Consider the following 27462-nt stretch of genomic DNA (forward strand, 5'->3'; position numbering starts at 1 on the left):
TGAAGCATTTTCTATTCAGAAGTTAGGACAACACAGAACACCTTTGGGAGCTACTGTACTATTACTACCTTACCTTATAGACGAGAAAGTAAATTGACTTGCCAAAGGCCATGCAAAGTCTCTAAGGGAACCAGAAATATAACATGGATCCATCAAAGGGTCCTTTTAACTACACAGCAATACCTTTACTTTAGACATAATAGCAAGAATATTGGAAATGTAATACTGGTAAGAACCGGAACCATTAAAAAGTAATGCAAATACAAACCACTTTTCAATACAAACCACTTCTCTTGTGCAATTATCACATAGAAGCAACCGCAAGAAAGCACTGTGCAGTAAGTTCCTTTCTATTACTAAATTAATGCCTCAACCTTGCCACCTGAGTGCCTGCCAACTGAATTTTGCTTAATGTTGAATGAGCCTGAGGCAGAGATAGTGGGTCCTGTGCCAGTGGTGAAACCAGCTTGGTTCTGTAGCTATATGTTTTTCATTTTGGTTCAGTGGTTTGGTCCAAAATAGTCTGCCTGTGGCACTGGACCTAGAAATGAGATGTTTGTGAGTATGATGCCACCTACACAGAGTGGGAACCGATTTGCAGTATTTGTGTTGCTAGGTTTTGACAGGTTCACATAGAAGAAGAAAACAAGTTTGTCTGATCAGCAGAGAGAGAAAGTATCCCTTGTGTGTATTTCTAAGTCAGGGATGAGGACCCAAATAATAGCAAAGAAATGCAAGGATAATTGGTTTGGAAGTAAAAGTTCTCATCCTTAAAACTACATGTTTGGTCTGTCGGGTCACGGGTCATTTACAGCTCTGAGGTAGGTATTATAAGCGGGAACATATTTTACAGAGGAATTGCACCTGAAATGTGAACTGTTTTCTTGAAAAGCATCAAAGATCACCCAATGCTACTTTCAAAACTGTCCTCTTTCTCATGTATTATTGCAGCAGATATGGGACATTAGCAGTCTAAAAATGAGCCACTGGTGAGAAATACTAGATCTATAATGATGTATTATTGATGTGTCTTCCCATTAAGTACTCTGTAATCGCATTATGTTAGGATAGTATAGCTTTTCTGCAGTGTTTTACAGTGCTTAATGTGCACCACATAGTTGCGTTAGTGAGCATGAAAGTAGAAGACTTCTTACAGTGCGGTGCTTCCATTAATTTGCATCAGTACAGCCTTGCCTTTGTTGTTAAAACAGCATTGCCCAGGTTCTACAGCCTGCACTAAGCTTTAGGAAGTGCTGTAGATCAAGAATCACTTGTTAGCTGCATTGCTCTTTAGGTGGCTTTTCTTTCAGCTTTCCCAGTGTTATTCCAGTTGGTGTTAATGGACTTTATAAAAGCTACTGCTGCAATCCTTACCAAGAATTTGAGTAGGTGCCCAAACATGTAATAACATGGTACTTCTCTGAATTTATTTTCTGATTTCTCTTGATTGTCTTGTGAAGACCTCTGCCATTTTGTAAATTTTCCTTCAAGACTCTTTGTCCTGCACTTCCAGATCAAGGCACAGGAGTAAACACAGCTTGAGGCTAGTGAGCTTACTTGAGCAAAATGACACAGTTGCCCTGGTGTATGTCTTAGACTGGGATGCTTGTGGGTGTCTCGGCTCTCGGGCATTGCAGATATTTCTAGTGAGTGTTTTGGGGTGGTCGGTCTTCCCTTGCTGGGCACGAGAATAGGAAGTTGTGAATTGTTTTGTTGGCCATGTGGACACAAAAGAGGTGGCTTTGTTGGCTTGCCCTCCTCAGAATGCTGCTCACCAGTGTTTTCATTGAAGTGTATTGAAATCTCAGCTGATTTTTCAGTGGGATCAACACAGAACTGTAGGTGACATAGACTCTCAGAAGGCAGTATATAGCATAAGTAAAGGCAGCAGGTTGCCAATTTGCTAAATGCCAGGCAGTTTGAAACCCATTTATTTGGGTATAGGAAATCCAAGTCACAAGATCTGTGACATATATTAATATAGGAAAATGCAGATTGATAGATTGATGTTGGCATGCCTCTCAGCTGCCAGCTGCCTTGTAATGATTCGCCCAGCTGTGATACAAGTAGGAATAATTTCTAGGCTTTATCTTTAATTTTAGAGTGCTTATTTATTTATGTTTTGGTAGTATTTTATTTAATAGTTTGTTGAATTGTTTTTAGCATTCCTAAAGACTTGCAAATATCTTTTTGGACCAAAGAGAAGCTGGGTGATATATCTGAGCTATCTTAAAGACTTGACCACTGGTCAATGACAGCAGGTGCCAGATCAAGGATGAAAGAACAAAAGACTCCACAGACTGTACCCTTTTTCTTCTAACCCTGTAAAAATCCTGTAGTGGGTCTGTGCTAGAGACAGTCATGACCGGTGATGAACTGAGGTCAGAAGTAGATGGCGTGCTGATTTCCTTTATTTCCATTACCATCACTGTACATTGTGCATATTAGGCTACAGTGCTGTCACCAGCCTGCTGATGCTATCCTGTGGTTATTGTAGCCAGAAACACTAGCAAGCCCTACTGATACCCACCCCATCTGAGTGAGAGCTGAGCTGAGGGTTGCTGATGGCTGAGCCACCTGTTCCAGCATTTAACCAGCTTCTTTCTCCAAGTTTTGTGCTCTTATATAGCTAAATTGTTATTAGATGGGGAAACAGTGCAGCATGAATATAACATAGCAATAACTTTCATAGGTTGTAATTCTGTGATCCCCGTCCCTACTCCTGCTCACTGCTTTGTGAGATACCTCAAAACTTTAGAGTGTTTAGGCCAAAGTAACTGTTGCTGCTCAAATGATAAGCGACCAAGAAAGGGAGATGGGTAGAGCTGGGAGAAGAGTTGGCATTATATCTGTTGTTACCTGGCAAGGGAGAGGTGCTTCTTTCTTAACTAGTATTTCACAGTCCCCGGTTCCTCAGCAGTAGTAGCCAGGAGCAAGCCTGATTTTTTTTTTTTTGTGTATTCCAGTGTCCTGGGATGTACAGCACAGCTGAAGGTGTTTTTGTTGATGGGGGCAAACATTCAGTTGCCAATGGTTGCAGCTTGCCATGCCTGGCAGTGTGGGTTTTATCTACTGCTTGTTCTTAGGCTTTTTGCAGTTAAAGAAATGAGCTAGAAAGACTCCTGGTGTGAGGGAAAACATTGGTCATCCGTAGGGATAAAGAATTAACTTTTGTGGCTAAGTAGTTCATAATTTCTGTTTTCTGTGGATTGATTCTGGGGAAAATAAGGATGTGCTTCTCATTTCCCATCTCCCTTTTGGAAACATTCTTTACCACCCCCTGTGTTTAATCTACATTGGCTGAATATTAATCAGGGTGTCTTTCTAGGTAAGTGTTAAGAATTCATTTGTGTGCTTTTGTGAGTTTTTTTGCATGGTGTGATTTATTTTTTTAAAGCTAGTAGTTATGTGAACTTGACTATGAAAAATAAAACCCCTTAAAATTTAATGTGTCTCAGATTATCCTTGACTGTACTTCTGCCCTGGTGCTGTTCTTATTCTTTATTCCCATCAGAAGCGGAACTCAGTGAAGTTCACTCCCAATTTGTGCTCTTTCAGAGAATGGACCTATTATTTCCAGCAACTCTAAATAACTCTGATTGTTCAGTCTTTGTATTGGCTTGATTGTCTTCTATAGTAGTGTCATGGTTTCTGTAATATCCTGTTTTTAATAGTAGAATGACCAGAACAGTACGGAGCAACCTTTCAGAAGGCTAGAATGAGTCTGGGGTGTGTGAATTGAAGCACCATAGGACCTGTTTTGTGGTTTGGTTTTTGGTTTTTTGGTTTTTGGTTTTTTTTTCCAACTCTTTATCTTAGTACTGTGTCAAGAGATGGTGAGTAGCTGGGTCTGGAGAGATTCTGAGATAAGTAGGAAAGAAAAAAAAATCCACCACATCCTGGGTTTTTTTTGTTTTCTATTTGTCAACAGCTGATTAAAAACCTGTTAATGCATTATGTTTCCCTTCTGAGTTGAAAATATAACTTCATGTTCAAAAAGTCAGATTCAGGATAATGTACTGTGTTTTAAGATGGAACAGGCAGGATTTGAAAGGAATGATTTTTCTAATTAGGCAGTTGATGTTGGAATTACCTGTGCAGGTACCTTACTGCCTGTGTAAGAAAAGCTGTCTGGAGACAGGTTGCTCTGCTTATTTGATGAATGCTTGCTTTTCTGCCTTCTTTCTGAACTGCCATTTTAAATATCTTCTTACCTTTAAAAATAAGAGCAAAATCTAGCTTTCTACCTTTTTTTATCAACCTCTCATAGGTAGGTACATTTTCTTGGTGAACTCAAGAGAACTTCATATTGGTGAATAGTTCAGTTTAGTTTATAGTCTGAACTTAGGCAGTGTGACAACAAAGTTAAACACATTAAAAGATCCAAGGAATAAAACACTGAAGATAAAAACTGCACAGATAAACAACAGTAAATCATGGGTATGTTTTTATTTTTTTGTTTTGTTTTTTTTTTTTCAAAAATGTGTTCAAATCTCTTAAAACACATGTAAACTTGAGCAACATTCTGGTTCCTCAAGGGGTTGACAAGAGTTTCAAGAAGCAGAGTCCAAGGTACAGCCAGGACCCTACTCTGATGCCCTGGAAAACAAATTCATTAGAGGGTGCTGCACCCTCAGCCTAGGGGATCTTGGGTTGGTTCACTTGTACTTTTATACCTAAGAGTACCATAAATGCCTTGCCTCCAGTTGACTCAACAGTGTGAATAAAGAAATTTACTGGAAAGCCAAAAAATGAATTTTCAGTGATTCTTTCACATCTGTCCAGAACTAATTTTTTTTTAAATAATGAAAGTAACATGTGTTTCCTCCAGCATGTAGAAATCTGGATGGTAGATGGGGTGTCCTTGTCCTCCACTTGATTTGGGGAGAGTACTGCTGCTGCACAGGAAGAAGAGTAAACCTCTTCAGCAGCTACGCTGTCTATGTCTTATGCCAGACTAAAAAGGAAAAGTAATACTAGACCCATGCTGCTTATTACCTATAGACAACTGTCCAAAAATACTAGCAAATTCCATGTTACGAGCATCTGCCACAGAGGCGTACAGCAGTAAGCTTTTAAGAAGCGCTGGAGTGGTGATGGCTCAAAGGAAATGTCAGCTATTCGGGACAGGACTGAATGTGCACTTGTCTAATTATTTTGGACATCACTGAAAGCCACGCATCCAAGCCTGCCTGTTAACAGACAGGCAGGGTAGTGTTAGGCAGGTGGGCAGAGCATCTAGCCAAACCTTGCAAAAATGGGAAATCTCACAAACGTGAAACTTAAGTGCGTGTGTGTTGCTTGTGTCTGCAACCTTCCTTCAGTGGATGCTCTGACAAGTAAGTTTCAAAGCTTCCTGAGGAGCAAAAGTGAATGTTTCAGAAGTATTTGAAATCTAGTTTTGAATGTTAGTTCATAAATACTAATTAATTTTTTTTTGAGCCAAAGAAACCTTGTTAAGAATCAGAAACCTTTGTATGGCACTCTTAGGACTGCTTTTAACTGCAGAGCCAAACCCTTGCAAGGACCTTGTTATAAACAGCTCTTAACTTGGAGAGAAACAAACTCCAGGTTCTCAGGTAGCCAAGTCAGAATTTTCAAAAAGCTTACAAAGATGGACAGGAAGCAGCAATCTTCAAATTACTACTTAATATTTGCAGGAGATCAGCATTTACCCAGTTTGCTCTCCAGCAATTGGTCTGGCATGGTTAGTTTTCACAAAAAAGTCTTTTGCCACCAAACAAGTGCTCTCCCTTTCACCCTTGGAGCATGCCAGGTATCCAATTCTTCAAAATGTGCTGCTAATGCTCTGATGCTACTGTGAATTGCCCTGTGAGCATCATCTTGCTCTGAAGAAAATGGAGTGTTTATTTGAGGCATGTACAACTTTTAGCATTAAAAAACCCCAAAGCCAAACAAACAAAGAAATCAACAGCCTAGTAGAATAGAGCCAGTGCATTGTCTTTGCTTTTGTAGTCTGGTAGAGGTTTATAAAACATGGTGATAAACTACATTTAAGGACTTAATGTAACTTTCTTTGACTTTTGATGATATTGAAAGGATTACCCATTTAGAAAGTTATAAAGATTTCATCCCAAATAAGCAATGGATTAATACAATAAAAAGAAAATCCAATAACTGTATGCTCTGTCATTTTAGGCCAAGATATCGCATCATACAGGCTGGTTCCACCCAAGGTGAAAGTGGGGGGAGGGTAGGCCGATGGCAAATAGAAAAGTAGTGATATAGCCGGAGAGCTGACAGTTATGACTGAAGGTCATTACCATGACATTATAATTATCTAGGCAGGATTAAATTAAATCCAGAACTAATTATATTGTGCTTTCCAGAAATAGTCCAGAAATACTTCTGGTAAATGTCAAAAATACAGTTCAACATTTTGATGTTTGGAGCTTGTCACTCAATAAGGGGGGTGTGTGTGTTTGTGCAATTACAATACAATTAATTGAAATTAAACTGCTAAAAATGAGCAGTATTGCAATATTTCATAGCCCTCAATCTACACATGCCAATTAAACTCAAATGGATAAATACAAGGTGTATGACTGTAGTGCCTGCTTGGATCCTCATCCTTTTTGAGAGGGGAAATAACTGTTTTTACCTCTTCTGTCAAAGCTACCTTTGCCATCCTTCAAGCCTTACTTTCACATATCCTTTCTTTCTAACTTGCTGTACTTAAAGTACTTTGAAAATATATTTATTTGCAGAACATGTTGGGCAAGTGTACTTTCATGCTCTACCTTTTCAACTGTCATTTTTTCAGTCTCTTTACTGTGTATTTTTTTCTTGTATACCCAGTATTTTTATGCTATGCCTATGCCTGTCTCTCTTAACCTTGATTATTTGCTGTACTTTCCTGTTTATCTACATTGGCCTTTTCTCAGTGTTACTACCTTTATTGCTAGAATACTTGCCAGAAGCGTAGTTGAATTTATCTTTGAACAATTCCAATTTCCTTTCTGTAGCTTTTCCTGCATTGCTTTATCCCTGTACATGTTTCTTTCAGCTTTATTCTCTGCCCACAGTGTGCTATGCTGAAATTCAGCACCTTTATCTCTGATTTAGCCTCAGTTTATTTATGGATGCAAACACAACTATATTACAGGTGTTACTTAAAAGTTACCTCATCTGTTCATCTCAGCAATAGGATTTCTGGGATTTGGACCCAGTTTATTTTCTGAGGAAGTGCCTTGCAGTATACCCCCAAATGCCTTGGTTGTTCCTGTAGTCAGTCAAGCTGGGTGGCTTGCTCTTTTTCCTGTTTCTAGTCGAGCTTCTGCCTCCCTTCTCTCACTTTACCCACTTGTGTGAAAATCCCTGCTATCGACTTCAGTTCCTTTTGTTTTGGTCTCCAGCTGAAACTCCCATTCAAATTGTTGTATTTGGATACCTTTTGATTTTTTACTGCAGCAGGAGTTCTTGCACATGGTGTGAATAAGGAGCGTTTGTGGGTAGGATTGGACGTAGAAAAGGTGAAGAAATGGCTCTACTGCTTTTGGGCCTGGGCTTAGAGACCTATGAAGCTGTGCTGGGGAAGACTGGTGGGGAATAGGGAGGGAAGTGTGGAAATAGCGGGGGGGGGGGGGGGGGATGGGAAGTAGCTTGTGAATGGATCAGTTTTATCTCGCAGAACAGTCCCTGGTCTTGCTGTGGCCAGTGGATACCCATCTGGGATGCACATGCTGAGCTAACCAGGATGGTTGTTGCCTATCACTGCCAGAGCATCTGTCCACTAGCCCATGTATTTCCCCCCACTCTGTTTTCTTGTGTCTGTCTGTTATTATAGAAGCCCTCACTGCTCTGTCTGCCCAGCTCTCCCCATGCTGTGCTGCTCCTGTGCTTTTCTGCGGTTCCCTAAGGTTGTTGGAAAATCAAGACAATGATTCTTTGGGTAGGAGATCTTGAATCCTCCCGGGCATTGCCAGGTTAGCTTAAAGTCACTGACCTTTAATGATCTTATCTTCCTGACTGATATGGTGTATTCTATTAAAAGTAGTACAGGAGAATTGCAAGGCTTTGTTTAAACTTGTATTTCCCTTAAAGATGAGGGAAGAGGAAGAAAAGAGGAAAAGCAAATACTCTTCACTTTAAAATGGTAACATCAACAACCCCCCTGTATTCTGTATCTCTGAAATTCTGTGCCTTGCTTAATGTCTGCATGAAAACAAACTGTGGTGGGCTGGTTCTCAACATCAGCAGCTTTACTCTTGGGGCTCTGATGTCCATGGTGCAGATCTTGCGTGCTTCTTTAATGGATTTCTTCAGGGGAAAAAATATGGTTAATCATCCAATACTGTGAAATCACAAACTTTCTATGATTTCATGCTCTTAATCATACAGCCGTGTCCTCTCTGACCTTGAGAGATATGGGGGTGGAAGGAAAGTTGTGGAGCGGGAAGGAAGAAAACAAAATGCAAAACCATTCCATCACTGTGTCCCTTGTGCCTCCCTCCCATAATAAAAGCCAGTAGCAGCTGCAGCTAATATCCAACTGTTCAGTGGCTGACAAATGAGAAACCAAATCCTGCATGCCCTGTAGTATGTCTGGAAATGTATGTGGTGTCTTAGGGATTCCTTGCAGCTCCTCTGGACTTCAGTATATCAGAAGCTGTCTCTGGGCTATAGGAGCTATGTATTTATAGGATCTAAGTGTTTAGACCCACCTGAGGCTGTAAGAGAAGTGCATCCCTACAAAGTACTGCTTGGAGTAAGAGGAGATGCAGTATTACTCCGTAGCCTTTTGAAGCTGGTAGTTTTGGTTTGCACTCAAGTGTGTTCATTATTCACTGGAACGTTGCCTTTACCTCTTGGATAGTTTGCTGGCTTTCTGTGCTACTTGCACATTCATTTCCTTTTTCTCAGCCCTTGCTGCTGTCCCTCTTTGACCATCAAGTTAATACTTGTCATATATCTTTAGTCTACACGTAACCTATGGGTTGTATGTCTGTGTCTACATGCACTTGTCTGCAAAGGACACCTCACCTCTAAAAGCTAAAGCAACCCTCTTGGTTGTTGAACATATATCAGAACTCTTTTGTCTTTTGGTTTGTTCCATTCAACTGCAAACAATTTTCATTGCTAAGAATTTGTGATGTTCTTAGTGTGGTGCAATTGCAGACCTTAATTATTTGATGTTCTTGTCTCACTAAAAATTATTTGGCTAAAAAGTCCTTTTTTTTTTGTAATCAATGCTAACACCAGGAATATGCTACTTTAAGCTCCTTAAAAAAAATTTTCTTCATTGTATAAAAGGAAAAAAAACCCTACTTTGTAGTCAATTTATGTGTTTGTTCTAGAACAACAAGACATGTATTTATATGCTTAAGTGTTTGTGTAGCCTTCAGATAGGATTGCTTGCATGCCTAATGCAAGTCTTCTCCATCCTTGTACACTGGACCCATAACAGCTTACTTGTGTTTAATTTATAGTCTTGGTCAATTTAAAAACAGACAAACAAATACCAACTCTGGTCAGTCTCATTAAGTTTATGAAAGAGAAGATGAAAAAGGCACTGATCCTTTGCCAGAAAAATCTTGAAGATTCAAGCCCATTCCCAGCAGAGTCTAGTTGCTTTTGGCTTTATCAGTCTCAGTCTCTCCCAGCAGGACTGTTTCCTTCAACTCCAACACTGCCCTAAGTCCACAGGAATAATTCTACCAGTGCTGCATAAAATGTGGGAAGTCTAGAAGGAACTAGTTAGATAAATGTGTGTTTTCAGTGGGTTTTAAATATTTAAAAAGCTATTTTCATCATCAAAATTAAAAAAATCTGTTCTTTCAAATGTTTTACTGTAATTTATTTTTGCTTGGTGGAGGATATTATAGAAAAATTGCAGTGACATTACCAAGTACAGTGTGTTATTTTTTCTATTATTACGTGAATTTTAGTCCATTTGCTTTCCTAATGGTGTTTTGCAATCTTCATTGGTTTACTAGAGCGGTAAACCAAACCCTAGTTGAAAGATGTGGGGACGAAACTTTTAATTGCCTCTTCCAGAATAATTTCTAAACTATAATATTTTCTTTTTTGTTCTTTCTATCTTTATCTTCTTTCAAAGTCTGTTGTACAGCATCTCTGAACCTTAGGAAGAGCTATATTCATACTAGACAATTTGGGTTAGGTTATGGTTTATTTGAAAGCACATAGCAATTGTGATCTTTCTGCTTTTAGAACTTTATTGAGGTCAATTTGTTTCCTTCGATATTGAACATTGAAACATGGCTGTGATTCAGGTGGCCTTTGGGTCTTGATAGGTGTTAATATTTGCAATTATGGGATTCTTAATAATCCCATAATTTGGGGGGTTAGGAGAAGTTTCTAGTAGATTAGACCCATTTTATCATGTAATGATAGATTTAAAAACAAAACAAAACACCCCCCCTCCCCGCCCCCCCTCCAAAACTGGAAATGCATTTTTTTTTTACAAGAACCATTTGGGGAAATTGAATTAATAATCATCTTTTTTTATGATTTACTGAGATAGGAATTCTTATTCTTTCCTGACCTAGCATGATGTCATGACACTGTCCTTGGTTTCAACTGACATTGATGGATGCTGAAGATGCCTGGTACCTTGAAGAGATGCTCAATGTCTCACAGAAGGACACTACCTAAAAATAGTGGTGCTGCTGCCTTGTTACATAACTTCTGACAAGCTTTTTTGTTTCTTCTCATCTTAGCACATTGATTTTGCAATCTAATGTTAGTGGCAACTCCCTGTAAATTCCCTCTCAAGCTCCGTCTGTCTGTTTTGTCCAGGCTTAGTCCTAGGTGGTAATTCAGAATTTAAACTGTTTTCTGTACCTCACTGTTCATTATATGTACATGTACAATAACTCTGGCAAAATTATGAAGTTTAGTTCATTAAAGTTTTAGTTCAGGGCTGAATTCAGCTACCTTTTCTTTAAAGTGATGTTTTGAGGAAGACTAGCTGACTTTAAAAGAACAAAATATTTTAAAGTCTCCACTTGAGAAAGCATATAAACATTAGCTTAAATTTCAAATGGGTTTAATTTCCTCAACTACTAGAGAATCTCCTGCAGCTACTAATCAAAAGGGAGAATAACCAGTATCAATGGAAAAGTACCCATGTGTGAATCAGTTAATGTGCATTTTCCGTCTCCAGTTGGAGATACACATGCTGCACAGTATTCATGGAATGCCTCATTATGATAGAGTTGTTACTGACTGCAGTCCTCAAATATTTGCTCTCGCAAGTCTCATGACTTCTGGAAAACAGGTTGTTCTCTGTAATGTTGATATTTTAGATAAAATTAAACAACAAAAAACTCCACCTGTTGAGAGGTAGGAATAGCCCTTTCTTCTCTGAGAGGTGAGAATACACTGTGTATGGTGTTTTGTTACCTGGCAGGACCTTAACCTTTCTTATGATGGAAACTTTTACAGGGGAGGGTGATGATGCCACTGTAAACCTGAGTTGGATATGAAAGTATCAATTCAAATATCATGAATTCCCAAGAGCTGTTTCTCTTGGGTCTGTTTTGGGTATCTTGGAAATAGGTGGGAAAGAAACCTTCTGAGTGGGACAAGCTAAAGAGTTATATATTGGATATATTTAGGCTTCAGTGCTCAAAGTGCTATGAGATGGCCATAATGGAAGTGAATGCATGAGAGTATCACAAGCTTAAACCCGTAGTTTGGTTGTTGAATAGGCTGGAGAGTGTCTGTTCAAGCAGAGCAAAGAGAAGAGTATCCCAGGGTGGTGAACACAGCTATCTACAGAGCTTTTTTGATCTTTAACCTAATCTGCGCTCAAGGATGGATCCAGGCGTCATAGAGCTTTCCTGCATAATATTGCTTTAGAGGCTTTTGTAGAAAATGGAGCCTCCAATATATTTCGAAGCTGGAGCTGATACTTTCAACATAGTAACTCTTCCTAGGAGAATATTTTTGAGATGAATCATAGAGGTTGACAAAAATAGAACTGCTCAAATTGTCAGTCAGGGGTTGGAGAAACTTCCTGTCAGATTTCAAGGCAGAAAAATTAATACTGAATTAAACTTGCATTTGTGGTCTCATGCAGTTAACAGCCAGATATTTCACTTTTGTAAAAGGCATTCTAATTTTAAAATTTTTCAAATTAAATTCACTTTAATAGTTTTCACAACTGAGGAACACACTTTTATCTGTCAAAATTTAATTATTTAAAACGATTAACAGCCCCCCTCAGTTGTGATTCTTTACAGTATCAAATGCCAAGTTCTACTGTTCTTCATACTGAAAACTATTTTGAAATTGATAGTACGTTCCTGCCTGTTTCTTCTTAAGCTTAATGCAGCTGTTATCACATTGAAGGACACCGGTAGTCTCTGCATTACCATTGCTTTTGTTATGATTCTCTTCTATTACTACAGTTCCCCTCATTAATTCTGATGACAAAAATATATTTGTAAACCACCTTATTGATCTGCTATCAAAACTAGTTTGTTCTGCATTTAAACAAGTAATTACCTGCTGCTACAAGCAAAAAATGCTGCTTGTAGTCTGGTGTGCCTCTAGCCTAGCTTTCAACTCTAACTTGCTAGTTTTCCTCTACCATCGTAATATGGCTTGTTATGAGGCTTTGTACTAATTAAGTGAGCAAGATGTAACTTTTAAGAGTTTACTTGGGGAGGGAGGGAGATGGTGGACCTGGGTATCCATGGATACTCTGTTGTTCAGAGATTCTGCTCAGGATAACTTTCAAATAGAAAGTCAACACATCTCATCTGCACTATCATTACTGAAGTGTTTGCAGAGACATGCTCAGCGTTAATTTGGCAGATTTAATTTAAAATGGGGGAATTAAGGTTCAAAAGCTATATTCAGTGAATAAACTGCTTTAGAAGAGGTGAAGGCTCTTTCAATCTTGATGAGGCAATTTCATCACAATTTAAAAAGAGGTCAGCTAAATTTCCACGTACCTTACAGGGCACAGACATTAGTGTATTTGAAAAAGACAAGTGCCTGCTAGAAATCCGTTGGGAAGAGGACCATAAAACTCTGTCTGTAATTTGAGGTCCTAAATTTAGGGCACTCTAATTAAAACTGACTTTGCATCCAAAAATAGCGATTGTTTTACTAATCTGTTTGATTATATACTACAAGTATGCCACTTTATTTCTGGTAGGCCATATTACTACTTTTTTTTTTTTAAATCAAGCTGTTATATTTGGCTGTTGGGAAAGGGGGACAGACATTCTGATGCCTTAAACCTTCCTCTTTGTGTCTAAAATCCCCTCTTTTGACAAAACATTGCATTTCTTGCTATAAAATTTTGGAGATTGAAATAAGACTTATTGTATGAACTTAAAATTTCAGAGCAGCTCAGGCTGGGGAATATATGAATGGAGGAGGATAGAAAGCAAAAGCTGTTGTCAGTACTACAGTTTATATAGATTTGAAAATGAGATGTAGCTTCTGAAAGGATTAGAAAATTATCCCTGAATTCTTCAAATGTAAGCCTCCAATGTGATGTTGTATACTCAATTTCATATCAGGGCAAATTGATTTTTCCATGAAGTAGCTTGTTTTATTTGTCTGGAGACCAGTTTTTACTTTCATAGTCTAACCTAGAAAAAAGAACCTATTTTCATAGGCATTAGAAATAAAAGGCATTAGAAATAAAAGGCATTAGAAATAAAAGGCATTAGAAATAAAAGGCATTAGAAATAAAAGGCATTAGAAATAAAAGGCATTAGAAATAAAAGGCATTAGAAATAAAAGGCATTAGAAATAAAAGGCATTAGAAATAAAAGGCATTAGAAATAAAAGGCATTAGAAATAAAAGGCATTAGAAATAAAAGGCATTAGAAATAAAAGGCATTAGAAATAAAAGGCATTAGAAATAAAAGGCATTAGAAATAAAAGGCATTAGAAATAAAAGGCATTAGAAATAAAAGGCATTAGAAATAAAAGGCATTAGAAATAAAAGGCATTAGAAATAAAAGGCATTAGAAATAAAAGGCATTAGAAATAAAACTGGTTTGATAAAGCAACTCACACTGAAATCTGCCTGTATCCAATCTCTCTGGCACTTTTAAAAAGGTGGGAGTTACGGGCTTAATGTTAATGAGACCTGTGGTTTTTACAGTACTCACTTAATGAACTGAGAGCTTGTCTGCTCTGTGTTTGTTCCTCACTAGTGACTTTGGGTGACCAGATCATAGGGTTCTTCTGGTAATGTGCTCTTCAGAGTGCATTAGTTTAGATAGTTTTAAGAATGTTATTTTTTGTATTTGTGCCTGTGCCTTATTACCCTTCCTGTAACAAATGAGTGTTTTTGTGGCTTGGTTTGTGTGGTTATTTTAGCTTTTTAAACGGATATCTTTATTTTTACTAAAGTGAAACTAGAAGCATGAGTTGAAACCGAGTAGCAGAAAACACTTTGATTTAAAAAAAACAACAAACCAACCCTACAACCCCTGACTATATTACAGTCTTTTAGGCAAATGGTGAAATGCCATCACTTGAATAACACAAGACACTGGAAAAGAACTCAGGAATATAGCCTGTTGATTAGTTTCCTTAACTGTGTCTTGTGATATTGCTTGCTTTTCCATTCCTTAATTATGTCTTTTGAAACAATCACTCTTGGATTAGTTCTTTCTAAATATAACCAGTACATATGAAAACTTTCACAGTGGAAAGCCTGAGGCTAGGTAGATCCAGACAGAGGGAGAGGGCAAGGGTTTACACCTTGCATAGAGGGACTTGCACTTCTGTGATGCTGTGTTTTGTTACTTACAATATATAGGGAATGTTTCTTGCATATCAGAACAATGATGGGAAATTAATCCCATGACCCATGTGCTTAATGTCAAAAGTGTGCACACAGTCTTTGGGGGAAAAAGTCCTTACCCAGAGCAGCCATGGTCTTTCTGTTTAGTGCTGTAGTCTTTGCCTGTTGATTTGTGCCTCTTTTTGTTGTTGTTGTTTATTTGCCTCCAAGTCTGGATGAAACTTGTTTCTTTTCTTTGGGGATGGCATGGCTGCCACACAGGAGGGTGGTAAGCGCCCACAGTGACCTGTATGGAAGGAGGTGCAGCTTAGAGCCCCTCATGGGAAGTGGGGAGCTGAGGCTTTCTGTTCCCTAATGAAGGTTTTATAACAGGCTGCAGTATGATGCATGTTTTAAAGAGAAGGCAACAACAAGTTTTTTTTCTGTGTGTGAATCCTAATTCTCTCAGTATGTTAGACATGCTCAGTCTAATGCAATTAGTAAGCTAAGCCTGGAGAAAGCTAGTGTGATGTGAACCAGCTTTTGTCTGGCCTCTTCAGCTTGCACGGATGGAATCTTGATTTCTTCTGTGATGTTCTCAAAGCATATTTTTTTCTGAAGATGTCTAATATGTAGTGGGTTTTACAGAAAATGTTTTAATGCACTTAAGTTCTTGGTAACAGACTTTACTCAGTGGTTTTCAAATGGAATGCATAAAACTTGGAAACACTTACTATATAACTTTTCTTGAAGCCCTATGGTACCTTACCCTCTTTTGCTGCTTACTATACACTTACTGTAGCACCAACGCAAAAATATAAAACTATGGTATAATTTCTACAGTTGCGTAACTGAACTCTTGATTCTTTCACCTTAAAGTGTTTGGCCTTTAGCTTCCTTCTGATATGCTGGGGACTTTCTTTGGTTTTGCTGAAATTAAGGAAGCTACTTCGGAGCTGTCAGACGTAGATTGCAAAATCATATTTTAATAATTCATTTTATTGCCAGCAGTTCCATGGAGATCAATCTAATGTTTAAATGGTTCCATTAATAACTTTGCCAGAAGTTCTTTTATAAAACAGTTTCATAATGGTCTGTAATTATTTTGTCTGTAAAATAAACCAATAGTCTTGTACATTCTCATGACTACAATGTAACCTTATGTTTTGATTTCATGTGGTAGACCTACAAAACCTATACCTCTGAAAGGGGGTGCTCAGTTGTTCAGTATGCTAAAATGTTCTGAATTTTTAAAAATAAAAAGGTGGTGGCTTCTCTGAACATATAATACAATAAAGTGATATAGTAATAAACCTGGTTACTACTACTTATAGTGCTCTTAAATTTTTTTTTTAACTTGGAAGGGTCTTAACGTTGTTTAACTGCCTGTTAAACATATGGTAACAAAACATACTAGTATGTTTTGAGTTACATATTTGGCAAATGTTCAAATATAGTTCTGTAGGTACTATGTGCTTTTGCTAGTCACCAGTTACTCTAGTGTGGCCAGTTTTTGTGTCTTTGTGAAAATAAAATGGAATCTCTAGCAGGAAAGCACTTCATTGATATAATTTAGCACAAGGAGCTAGGAAACGCTGCGTTCTGAAATGTGATAAAACACTAGGAAATGTCTTGGAGATAAATGATGTGATTGTTCTGATCAGTAAGTATATTCTGCACAGTAAAGGACAATAAATAACGTAATCCACTTTGGCTGGCTTTATCCAATTTAAGGCAATTCATTAAGGAAAAACATCTAAATGTGTTCTATGGGAAGCAAATGAAAGCTCAAAGTAACTGTGGATTTCTTTGCTCGAGTTCCTCTGTGAGGTGAGACAGTAACTTACTGAAGGTGCCGAGTCTTTTTTCCTGTGGCATGTTTAGGGCTTAAGGCTCGCTTTTGAGGCCCATTTTAAACATATTTTTAGCACGTGGCACTTTGCCTAATTAATAATGAAGGAATCTAAAAGGAAAAAAATAAATTTGGACTTTTTTGAAATGCTGTGGCAGAATTGTTTGTCTTAAATGTAATGAAATATCTTTTAAAAAAACCCCAAACTTAACTCTGAATTCCCCATGAACTAACATTTGTTTCTTTCTATTGAGTGTGACAGGGCAAACAGAAAAGCAGCTTTCAGAGCATTGCTTTTATGAAGATTCCCTTTGGTCTAATGAATAAGTAATATGCCATCTTGTAAAGCTATTGCCCATTTATAATGCATCCATATTATGGTAACAGATTGTAAATTGAGGAATGTGTTGTTTCTTGTTCTGTTATGTCTGGCTAGGGTTGTCCCATAAGAACAACTGATGATTCTGCATATCAGGCTTCAGTCATTTGGTAAAAGTGACTGTTTGGCAGAAGTGCATGTCTTTAAGATACTGTGCCTTATCCTTGAGTCTAGTGTGGTATGAGAGGAGGATTTCTTTTTATTATTAAGCAATACCAAGTTTACCTTGAGGAGTGTGGAGCGGAATCAACACAGGCATTTAATCTGAGTAAACTTCTGCAGAAGGAGTTAACAGGTAGAGAGCTTCTTTCTAATTCTGATACCTACAGTCAGATTACTTTAGAGTTTGAATTGCTAGTTTTTACTTGCACATTTTTATTTAATCCCAATTTATTGTCAAGTAGATGAAAGCAATAAATTGTATATCTGGAAGAAATGCAGTGTTCTGTTAAAGTCTGACAAAGTCATCTTATGCATCTCCTTGAAGCTAGAATGGTCAAATACATTGATAAAGTGCAAGTGAGACACGTTAGCATCACTCTTTAAAACAGAGCTCAGATTTGAGTGGGACATAAGGCTTATTTTATATTTTGAAAAAAGGACAACAGAAATGTGCTATCCTTTTACCTCATTATTAATGCAGTTTATTTAAGGCTTTAAGGTGCTTTTAAAATCATTATTCTGTTACTATATTGACCAATACTGAATGGTTCACTCTAGAAATATGGTGCTGCTTTTCTACCTTAGACCTTTATCTTGTTTTCCTTAAACTTTATTTTATATTTAAAATCTATACATCATTCAAATCCTTTCAGTGTTTGCATTTAGCACAGTCCATCTTGGGGAGGCAGGGTGGCAGGAATCTTTAAAAACTATTGCTTAAACCCCTACCTGTATCTTCTTAATTGAAGCAACTCTAGCTGTTGTCCAAAAACACGGAATAAAGAAGTATGTCTACAACCTCCTGAAAATAGCTTTGAAAATATTAAAAAAGCTTTACCTCATTCAAGGTCTTGCACAATATTTTTCATTTTTTAATGGCAATCTTCTTTTGAAAGCAATTCATAACAATGACATTATCCAAGGATGTTAACATACTGTATCTCATTGGGGTGGAAAAGATTAAAAAAACCCCACCTTGTTGGCTTATAAAAACTTTTATTCTCTTAAGTAACTTCACTTATGTTGAAGGACAAATTCCCTTTAATTTTAGTTGCCTAATGTGGTAACACATTATTTGTCTGACAGTCTTGCAGCTGCTGTGGAATATAGCCATTGCTTGTAAAATGAAGGGAATTTGTACTGTTTTTGTAACAGTAAGAAATAAACAGCTTGACATAGTCTTTCATAATCTTGACCCTTTTTCTTGAAGAAGGGAGAATTGCATTAGAAGAATGGTAGCATCCTTTCTTTCCTAGTCATGTCAGTCAACTATTTTTAAGTATTGCTTTCCTTCCATGCCCAGATGCAAAGGGAAGCATAATACATGGAAAAGCAAATGGTTCTTATGTTTCAGATTACAGATAATTGATACATGTAAATTTTGGGCATAGTTGCAGGTGTTGCTGTTCAGTAGAAATATCCAGCAGTAAAGGGCTTTAGCTTCATTCTGCATGCTCTTCTTATTTGAACTTTGCAGCCAACTCCCTTAAGCTGAGGTGGATAGAGATGATAATGAAGATGCCCTCTGTGGTGAAATGAGACAACTGCTTCTGTGGGTTGGGAGAATGGTTGCTGACAGTGGAATATCTAACAGTGAAATATTTCAAATTACCTTGTTTTATGATGAAAATGCATTTGGTAGTAATTTCCTTTTTAATTCACATCTAAGTCCTTTCTGTGAGAATTGTTAGCCTGAGAAGTTTTGCACTTCCCTTCGCTTGGCGTGAGGAATTTAGGATGTTGCTTGACTACATATAGAGGGACAGGAGAGGAGAACAGCATGTGAAGTGGTCCACAGATCAAGGCAGGAATGTCCCAGAACATGCCATCACTTACAACTATGTTTGCATTTCGGTACATTTTGCTCTCTTCATTTATTTTCTTTTTCCAGCCACATAAGCATTTTTCCTTCTGTTTTATAATGCATTACGTTTTCGGGTTATTTTGATTTTAATAGTGATGATACGGCTAAACTTAAATACTAGCCCAGCACCCCTTTACTTCTTTCCAGTGCCCCATCTGCTTGAATATGTAGGCATTGCTTCCGCAGAAGAACTTGAACAAGTGCTTGTTAATCCTTCTGTTAGTAAGCCTGTCCTATTTTGCAGAAGGGGGTGGGGAGCTGAATGGCAGAATGGTTGGTCAGGTATTGGCAAATCCTTTGTGTTGCCCAGCTCTCTATGCATAGAGTCCTGCCTGGATGGCAGGTAAGGGAATAGCTGAATCACCAGCTTAAATATAAAGGTCAAAAGAATAGTTTTCAGAACCAGAAACCTGGAGTTTTATTGGTGGATTATCTTTCCTGGGGCAAAAGGGAAATCTGAAATCTTTGCAGCTCTGAGTTGAGTGATTTCCTGCTCTCTTGAGGGAAGATTATATTTCGGTGAGGAAAATATATATAATGGATTTATTGTGGTTGTGAGTCATACACTGGTCATATACTCTCACCTCTTTGCACTAGAGATGCATTAATGTTCAGCCTGTTAAAGTAATAAAGTTTCAGCTGGATGTTTAAATTAATCTGATTGTCTGCTTTTATTCACCTGTGTATTCTAATCAATTAAACATTGTTTTAAGACATCTGTTGTCATGCTGGTCTTAAGCCAAACCAGTCCTAAACCTTTCAAAGGCGGAAGGTGCTGAAAAAGCCTTGCACACACATTCCTTCCCTTATCTCTAACACAAATAGTTTTAGAAACCTGGTTTTCCCTCTGTTCAGTAAGAAAACTCTGCCTCCCTTGGGAGATTGCTAGAATATCCTTGACAGGCCAGATGAATTATAGATTCAAAGTCCTGGGAATTGCCCAAATCACTCTACTTACCCCAAAATATACGGAAAGAATGAAGTGTGTGTGTATGTATTTTTTAATTAGTTGTGACATGAATAAAAAGGAAGTAGTCTTACTGTGTTGTGGGTTTTTTTTCTTAATTATAGAACTGTGATAAAATATACTAAGGTAAAGAAATATATTAGAGTAAGCTGTCCAAACAAAAAAAAAAAGAATAAAACCTACTTTCTTTGGGATATCTCCAGTGAAACAGAAATTACTTTTAAAAATGTTTAATTAGGCCATGGTCCAGAAGGTAACTATTGTAGTTTGTGCAAAAAGGCGCAATAATATTTTTTAAATATATGCTGCTTAATCCTCCAAGAGTTTAATTGCTAGTAGGACTGTGTTCTCTTAGTATTTCTCTATCACTTTACTTCTGCAAAACCTTGAGCAAGACCTGGATTTTAAGCTCAAGTATTATTAGTGATTTGAGGGGAATTACTTCCAGTGCCTAGAGCTAAGGCCGTTTTTTACAAGATCAGCAGAGCATGATTTATTTCATTTAAGAGCACTCTGATTTGTTTTTCAGAGGATGTGTCAAATTATTATAGGTTTCTTCTATATTGTCTATGTGGTCAGCTATGCCTGATCATCACAGATGCGTCCAAGGGTAGTATAAAGCATGTTAAGCCTGGGGAGAGCAAGTGCCTGTTTTACCTGTGCTCCCTGACATGTAGGAGAAGCATGTCCTCTGGCCTCTATCCTAGACTTGAGGTAGCTGAAAATGTAGAAGAGCAAGAGACAACACAGTGGTTTTTGTTTTGAAGCAGGTAGTCTTCAGCAGAGCTCCAGAGACAAAAATCTCTTTGCTTTTGCCCTTGAGAGCTTCAGTCAATGGATCCTGACCTGAAATCAAAGCACAGTCTTACTTGTCTGTGGTAGCTGGGTAACTGGTTACTGTACATCTCGGTGGATTACAAAAACCCCAACTCTTCTGAATTGTTTAAGTTTGTGCAATTGCTTTAATTGCCCCCCCCCCCCCCCCTTCCATTTTTGTGAATTTACTAAAATAAAACCCTAAGCTTGAATCCAAGTCACAAATAAGGTAATTGTGGAGGCTCACTGGACCTATAAGGGAGTCTTCCCTTCCTTGAGGGAAATGCCTACACTCCCTTCTGTTTTGGCACCCTACCTGGGTCCTTCAGTTAGCAGTCCTTGCTCTCCCATTATTTTTTTCTTTTTCTTTGGCACACAGTAACTTCCAGTATTGTGTTTTGAATGGCCCTGTGTGCTTTGTTCCAATTAATTTGGAAGCACAGGCTGGCAGAGGTAGGAAAGCACCTCTGCAGATGATCTGGTCCAACTCCTTGGTCAGAGCAGGGTCAGCAAGAGCAGGTTGGTCAAGGCTGTGTCCACTTGTGTTTTGAATGTCTCTAAATCCAGTGATGACTACCTTCACTGTATTTAAAAAAAAAAAAAAGTGGAGTTTCCTGTGTTTCAATATGTGCTTGTTGCCTCTGGTCCTGCTACTGGACACCACTGAAAAGAGTCTGACTCTGTCATCTTTAATCTCTCTGTCAGGTATTTATATACATTGATAAGATTCCCCTTGAATCTACTTGAGCCTTCTCTTTTCCAGGCTGAAGAGTCCCAGCTCTCTCAGCCTCTCCTCATGAGAGATGCTCCAGTCCCTTAATCATTTTCATGGCCCTTTGCTGGACTTAATCCAGTGTGTTTGTGCCTCTCTCGTACTGGGGACCTGGCCTTGGATGCAACACTCCAGTTGTGTCTCACCAGTGCTGAGCAGAGAGGAAGAATCACTTCCCTCAACCTGCTGGTGGTGCTCTGCCTAATGCAGACCAGGGTGTTCATCTTTGCTGCAAGGGCACGCTCCTGTCTCATGTCCAGCTTGGTGTGCATCAGGAATACTCATGCTATTTCTACTTCTTAGGCTGAACTGATGCCTGAGGTTATTCCTCTCCAGGTGCAGGACTTGGCATTTTTATTGGCTGAAATTCAGAAGGCTCCTATCAGCCCATTTCTCCAGCTTGTCGAGGTCCTCTGAGTGGCAGCACAAACATCTGGTGCATCAACCACTCTTCCTAGTTATGTCATCTGCAGCCTTGCTGCGGGTGCTCGCTGCCCCTCATCCAGGTCTCTCATGAAGGTATTAAACAGTACTGGCCCCAGTATGAACCCTTGGGTACACCACCGATGGCTGGCCTTCAGCTGGACATCGTGCTGCTGATCACAACCCTTTGAGCCTGGCATTTCAGTCAGTTTTCAGTCCACCTCATTTATCTGGTCTGTACTTCAGTAATTCATCTATTAGAGTATCAGGGGTACTGAAAGCCTTGCTAAAATTGAGATAAACATATGCAGTTCTCTCCTCATCCACTTAGAAGGCTTTTAGATTGCTAAAGCACGATAACCTCCTCAGGAATACTTGCTGCCTGTGTCCAATCACCTTCTTGTCCATGTCTTTCCAGTATGTTTGGAAATGGATTCCAGGATTATTGCTCCATCATCATCCAAGGGATCAAGGTGTGGTTGACTAGCCTATCGTTGCCCAAATCATCCTCCTTGGCCTTGTGGAATATAGAAGTACTATTTGATTTCTTCCTTGGAAATCTCTTCTGATCACCATGACCTTTCAAAGATTATGGAGAGTGGCCTTGCAATGACATCGGCCTATTCCCTCGGCACCTGTGGGTGAAGCCTACCAAATCCGATAGATTTATATCTATCCAGTTGGTTTAAATGGTTCCCTAAGTTGATTCTCCTCCACTAAGGGTGAATATTTCTTGTTCTGGACTTCCCAGCTCATCTCAGAGACCTGTGATTGCTGGGTGCCACTCTTACCAGTAAAGACAGAAGTGAGGAAGGTCTTGAGCACCTCTGCCTCTTCTGTGTCCTTTGCCACTGGGTCCCCTGCTCCATTCAGCAGGCCTACATTTTCCCATAGTCTTTTTTTTGTTTGCTGCTGCTGTACCTGTAGAAGCCTTTCTTGTTGCCCTTTCTGTCTCTCACCAGATTCAACACCAGGTTGGCATTCCTAACACTGTCCTTGCATATTCGGGCAATGTCTGGATTCTTCTGAGTCATCTGCCCCTGCTTCCAACTCTTGCACGCTTCATTTTTATGTCTGGCTTTTGAAAGGAGCACTTTCTTAATCTCTACATATCTCTTGTCACCTTTTGCTTGTATTCTTGCTTGTAGGGATGGACAGTTCTTGAGCTTGCAGGAGGTAGTCCTTGAGAATCAACTAGTCTCCTGGATCCCTCCTCTTTTCAGGACTGTGTTCTGTTGGGATTCTTCAAAGCAGATCCCTGGACAGGCCAAAGTCTGCTCTTCTCATGTGCAGGGTTGTGGTCCTGGGTTTTGCCCTTTGCATTTCTCACAGGCTTTTGAACCCCACTGTGTCATGGTTGCTGCAGCCAAGGCTGCCCCCAACTTTCACACCCTCAAGCTATTCTTCCTTATTTTTAACCATTGCATCCACCAGAGTGTCTCCTCTTGTTGGATTCTTGATCAGCTATGTCAGGAAGTTATCACCAATGCACTTCAGAAACTCTAGAAACTCAAAGTTTAAAAAAAGAAAAGGGGGGGAAGACAGTAAATAAATAAATTTTGTGCTTCATTTATTTCTGGAGTATAAGATTCTCTCTGAAAGGACAGTAGCCGTTGTTGCTGTTACAGATGTTGTAGCAAAGTCTCCACAATGGCTCTCCCTAGATCTCACCAAGTAAATCAATGTGAGATCAATGACCTTAGAGATGCTTTCTGGAGGACTGTGAACTCCAAAGTATTGTATCATCTTAAAACAATTACCTATACAGTCAAATCGCTGTTTGTCAATGGTAAGCTCTAAGAGAGCTCCAAGAGGAACATAACAGTTATTTTGCTCGATGAGGATGGAATAAGTTGTTCTTGTTAAAAATTGGTTTCCTTAGACCCCCTTGAAGCTCCCACCAATTAATTATGAATTTATTTTATTTATCATACTGTTAAATACAAATAGATGTTCTCATTATCCATATTTTTTTTTCCTAATAAGCTGTGAGGCTTTCTACTTTATGCAAGTGACTTTCATGGATTAATTATAGCTTGTGTAGAAAGACTTCCATCATCAATTTATAATGTCTGCTTTTCAGTTTCATTGATTGGCCTTTGCTCTTGCATTAGGAGGCACAGTGATTAGAAGTGCCTAATTTGCATTTTCTCTACCATATTTTATTTTGTGCACCTCTATTCTGTCTCTTATTAATCATTTCTCTTCTAAGCAGAACCTTCCCCATCTTTTAGTCTCACGTTGTTGTCAAATGCAGTAAAATCAGTGCAAGCACAGAGTGGTTTCAGATGATCGCATTGAAAGTTTGTTGCGTAAGGGTCTACCTTGTATCAAGAATAACAATTTATGAAGCATTTGGTTGAGTGTTTACTTCAGAGTGACTGGAGAGATACTTTATGTGAATAGTTCCTGCAATTATTGTTGTAAAGAGAACAACGGTGTTTCCAATGTATCTGCAATGAACAAATCCTAAAATGTCTACTAATGCTCATTTAATTAAGTTATTTGGCATCTCATATTACCCAGTAAGTTTTAGATGTCTATTTTCTAACTAATCTAAAAATTACTTCAATTGACTGTTTCAATAATAGGATGCAATCATGTATGTTATTGATAATTTGATTTATTCACTTACCCCGATTACTCTGTATCTAAGCAACTGTGCGTGCAACAAGGTGTCTGATTTACAGAGGAGTGATGCAGTGGCTTGTTGTGCATTCAGTTCGTGAAAGTACGAACCTCTTCAAAATAGCATAGAAGTGTGCATATATTTCCTAGAATCTACTTGATAACCATGTCCGAGTTGTACGTTTACATTTAAGTCTACCATTGGAAGCTGGGTTAGCAGTCTTTAAATGTTAAAATGACATCTTTTTGTAAGCATCTCAAAACTGGTGTTCAGTAAAGGGGGTAGGGAGGACCAAAGATGACAAAACTCTTTCAGCCTCTGTAAACCTACTAAGGTATACTTCTCGTTTTTCACTAGAAAAAGCAAGTTGAAATGTGAATACTTTTTGTTATGGAAAGAAACATACGAGCAATTTTTTTTCACGTATGCCAGAATGCTACTGTTTTCCTCTCCAAAAGTATCTTGCGTATTTTAAACCTGACATTAATAATGGAAAATATGCTTGTTAGAATAAGTTCATTGTGTGAGAGAAATAAAGAAGAAATGAGAAATGGCTTTTCAAAACTAGTGGGAATACAAACTCAAATAATTGTCCACATTTAAGTTAAACACCGTGTTTTGTTGTTTCCATTGAAAAGGAGCCCTAAGGTGTTAGAGACACCTTAGATTATGGCCTTATGCATATTCTCAGTTTATACTTCTGTGTTTAAAAGGAGACAGACATCTTCAGTGATCACTTCAGACATGTTTTGGATGTCATGAGCTATCTGTGATGGTTTCTACCACCAGGGAAGTAAAGGCAGACCATGTTACTAGCAGGATTCTGTAGTAGGATTATGTTTTTCTCTGAAATGTGTTTTTTGGGAGTGTGGGGATTCCCTCCCTCCCCCCACCGGCCCCGATTTTCAACTAGAAGAAGAAATCTTTGTGAAAGTGGATGTTGCTCCTCTTTTAACCAGTTTAAGTTATGTATGAAAGACTTCATTAAGTGTCAATTACAAAAGAAGTGCTCTATTTTTAGTGGCATATATTTGGTTATATTATCAGAAGTTTAAGTAGTATTATAGGAAGTGGTACTATTAAAAAAAAAAAGCCTATTTTGAAGCAGTCTAGAGTAGGAGAGACCTTGTTTTTCCAAAAAGCCATTTCAAGATTGGTTTCCCTGAGAACACAGTCATGAAGATGTTTCTCACTGACACTTTTACCTAGTTTTAGGCAAAGCTTTAAGATGCAATAAAGTGTTTCTGTGCTTTCTTTTCATATTCAGTTGACTTATAAAGTTTCAGGAAAAACTGAGCTAAAAAAAAAACCTATTCCACTTTTAGATTGATCTGAGATAGCAAGTGTAGTGTGTTGGTGTTTGAGTTTTTTGTTGGTGTGGGGTTTTTGGTGGTTTTGTTTGGTTGGTTCCCCTGCCCCACCTTGTGAAGAAGCAGGAGGTATGTCTTCTGGAATGGACTGGTGTATCAGGAAGTTTGCGTTTCTACTTGGAATCTCTTTGTACATTTAAGTCCTCACTTATACCTGAATGGCATTGCCTTGTACGTCTAGCTCCTCTGTAATCATTTTCCAGAAATTTTAGGGATCCGATTCAGCCAGACTTGCAGAGTCAGTGGATTTGGTAAAGGGTATTGCTGAAAGAGAAGAAAAGCAATAAGATTGATTAAATGTTGAAGGGAGCAAGTAGGGTGAGTGTGTGTGTGTGTCATAATAAAACCACAGGTTATGTAGTATCTCTGTTCTCTTGGAGAAGAATTTGGGGGATAAAGATGCCTATGAAATTTAGCTATCTTGAAAAATGATGAAGGAACTGATGTGTGGATGGGAGACATTTACTTCCTGGCAGAACATGCTCATCTTCAAGAGGGACCTGAGCAGTGGTACTTTGCTAATACCCCCTTTTTTGAAACCTTGGAGAAGTAACTACTCTGGTACAATACCAATCAGCCAGACCAGTCATCTAAATGTTGAACTTAAAAATGCTGAAGGAATAAAAGAGCTCAGTAGTACTAAAGTCAAACTGTAACTCAATATTGATTTCATAGCTTAATTAAATAGTAAGGTGCATAAGCCATTGCAGAGACTTTTCTTCTGAAATAAAAGGAAAAAAGGAGTACAATCATAAGACCCTATTTATTTCTTCTGCCTCCTTCCTGGGGTGGCTGTATACTAGCAGTGAAGGCGTAATATGTAATTTCAGTGACATAATTACCTCCCTTAGATTTATAATAGTTTTGTCTGATACTGCAGAGAGTATAAGGGCAGAAAAAAGAAATGCATTGCATAACAATCCTAATTTTTTTTTACTGGATCTGAATAGAAACGGTAAAAACAATGATATAGATTAACTAGCAGTATTAGTTTCCATCTATAAAATTAACAGAACGTACAAAGAGGAAACAAAACAACATACACAATCAAGGCACTCATCCAGTAACAACTTCACATGGAAAGCTCTGTTGGGAGGTTGTAAATGATAAGGGTTCAGGAAAAAAACCCAGCATTTCTAGATAATTTGTCATGGGAGTAGGATAACAACTTATCATTTATACTTTCTTTTCTCCTCTATCACCAATTCAAATCTAAATGAGGTAGGAAGTGACTGCAGTAATTTATTTTTTAAGGCTAATTAGCAGCTTAAGCTACTGAATTTGGGGAGTTTTGTGGGAGACGGGTGTATCTCAGGTGCAGTTAAAGGAATGTGCTCTCCTTATGAAAAACCTGGCACTCACCAGTGCTCTCACTTAAACCCGAGGTGAAATGAGCATAGGGACTGGTCTAACCTCTTTAGCAATCGCTGCACTGAGACAGTTTCTGGCACACTGAGCACTCACGTTTCTCAATGCAGGCTTCTTTAT

The sequence above is a fragment of the Accipiter gentilis genome, chromosome 32 (assembly GCF_929443795.1).
Source record: "Accipiter gentilis chromosome 32, bAccGen1.1, whole genome shotgun sequence".
NCBI lineage: Eukaryota > Metazoa > Chordata > Aves > Accipitriformes > Accipitridae > Astur > Astur gentilis.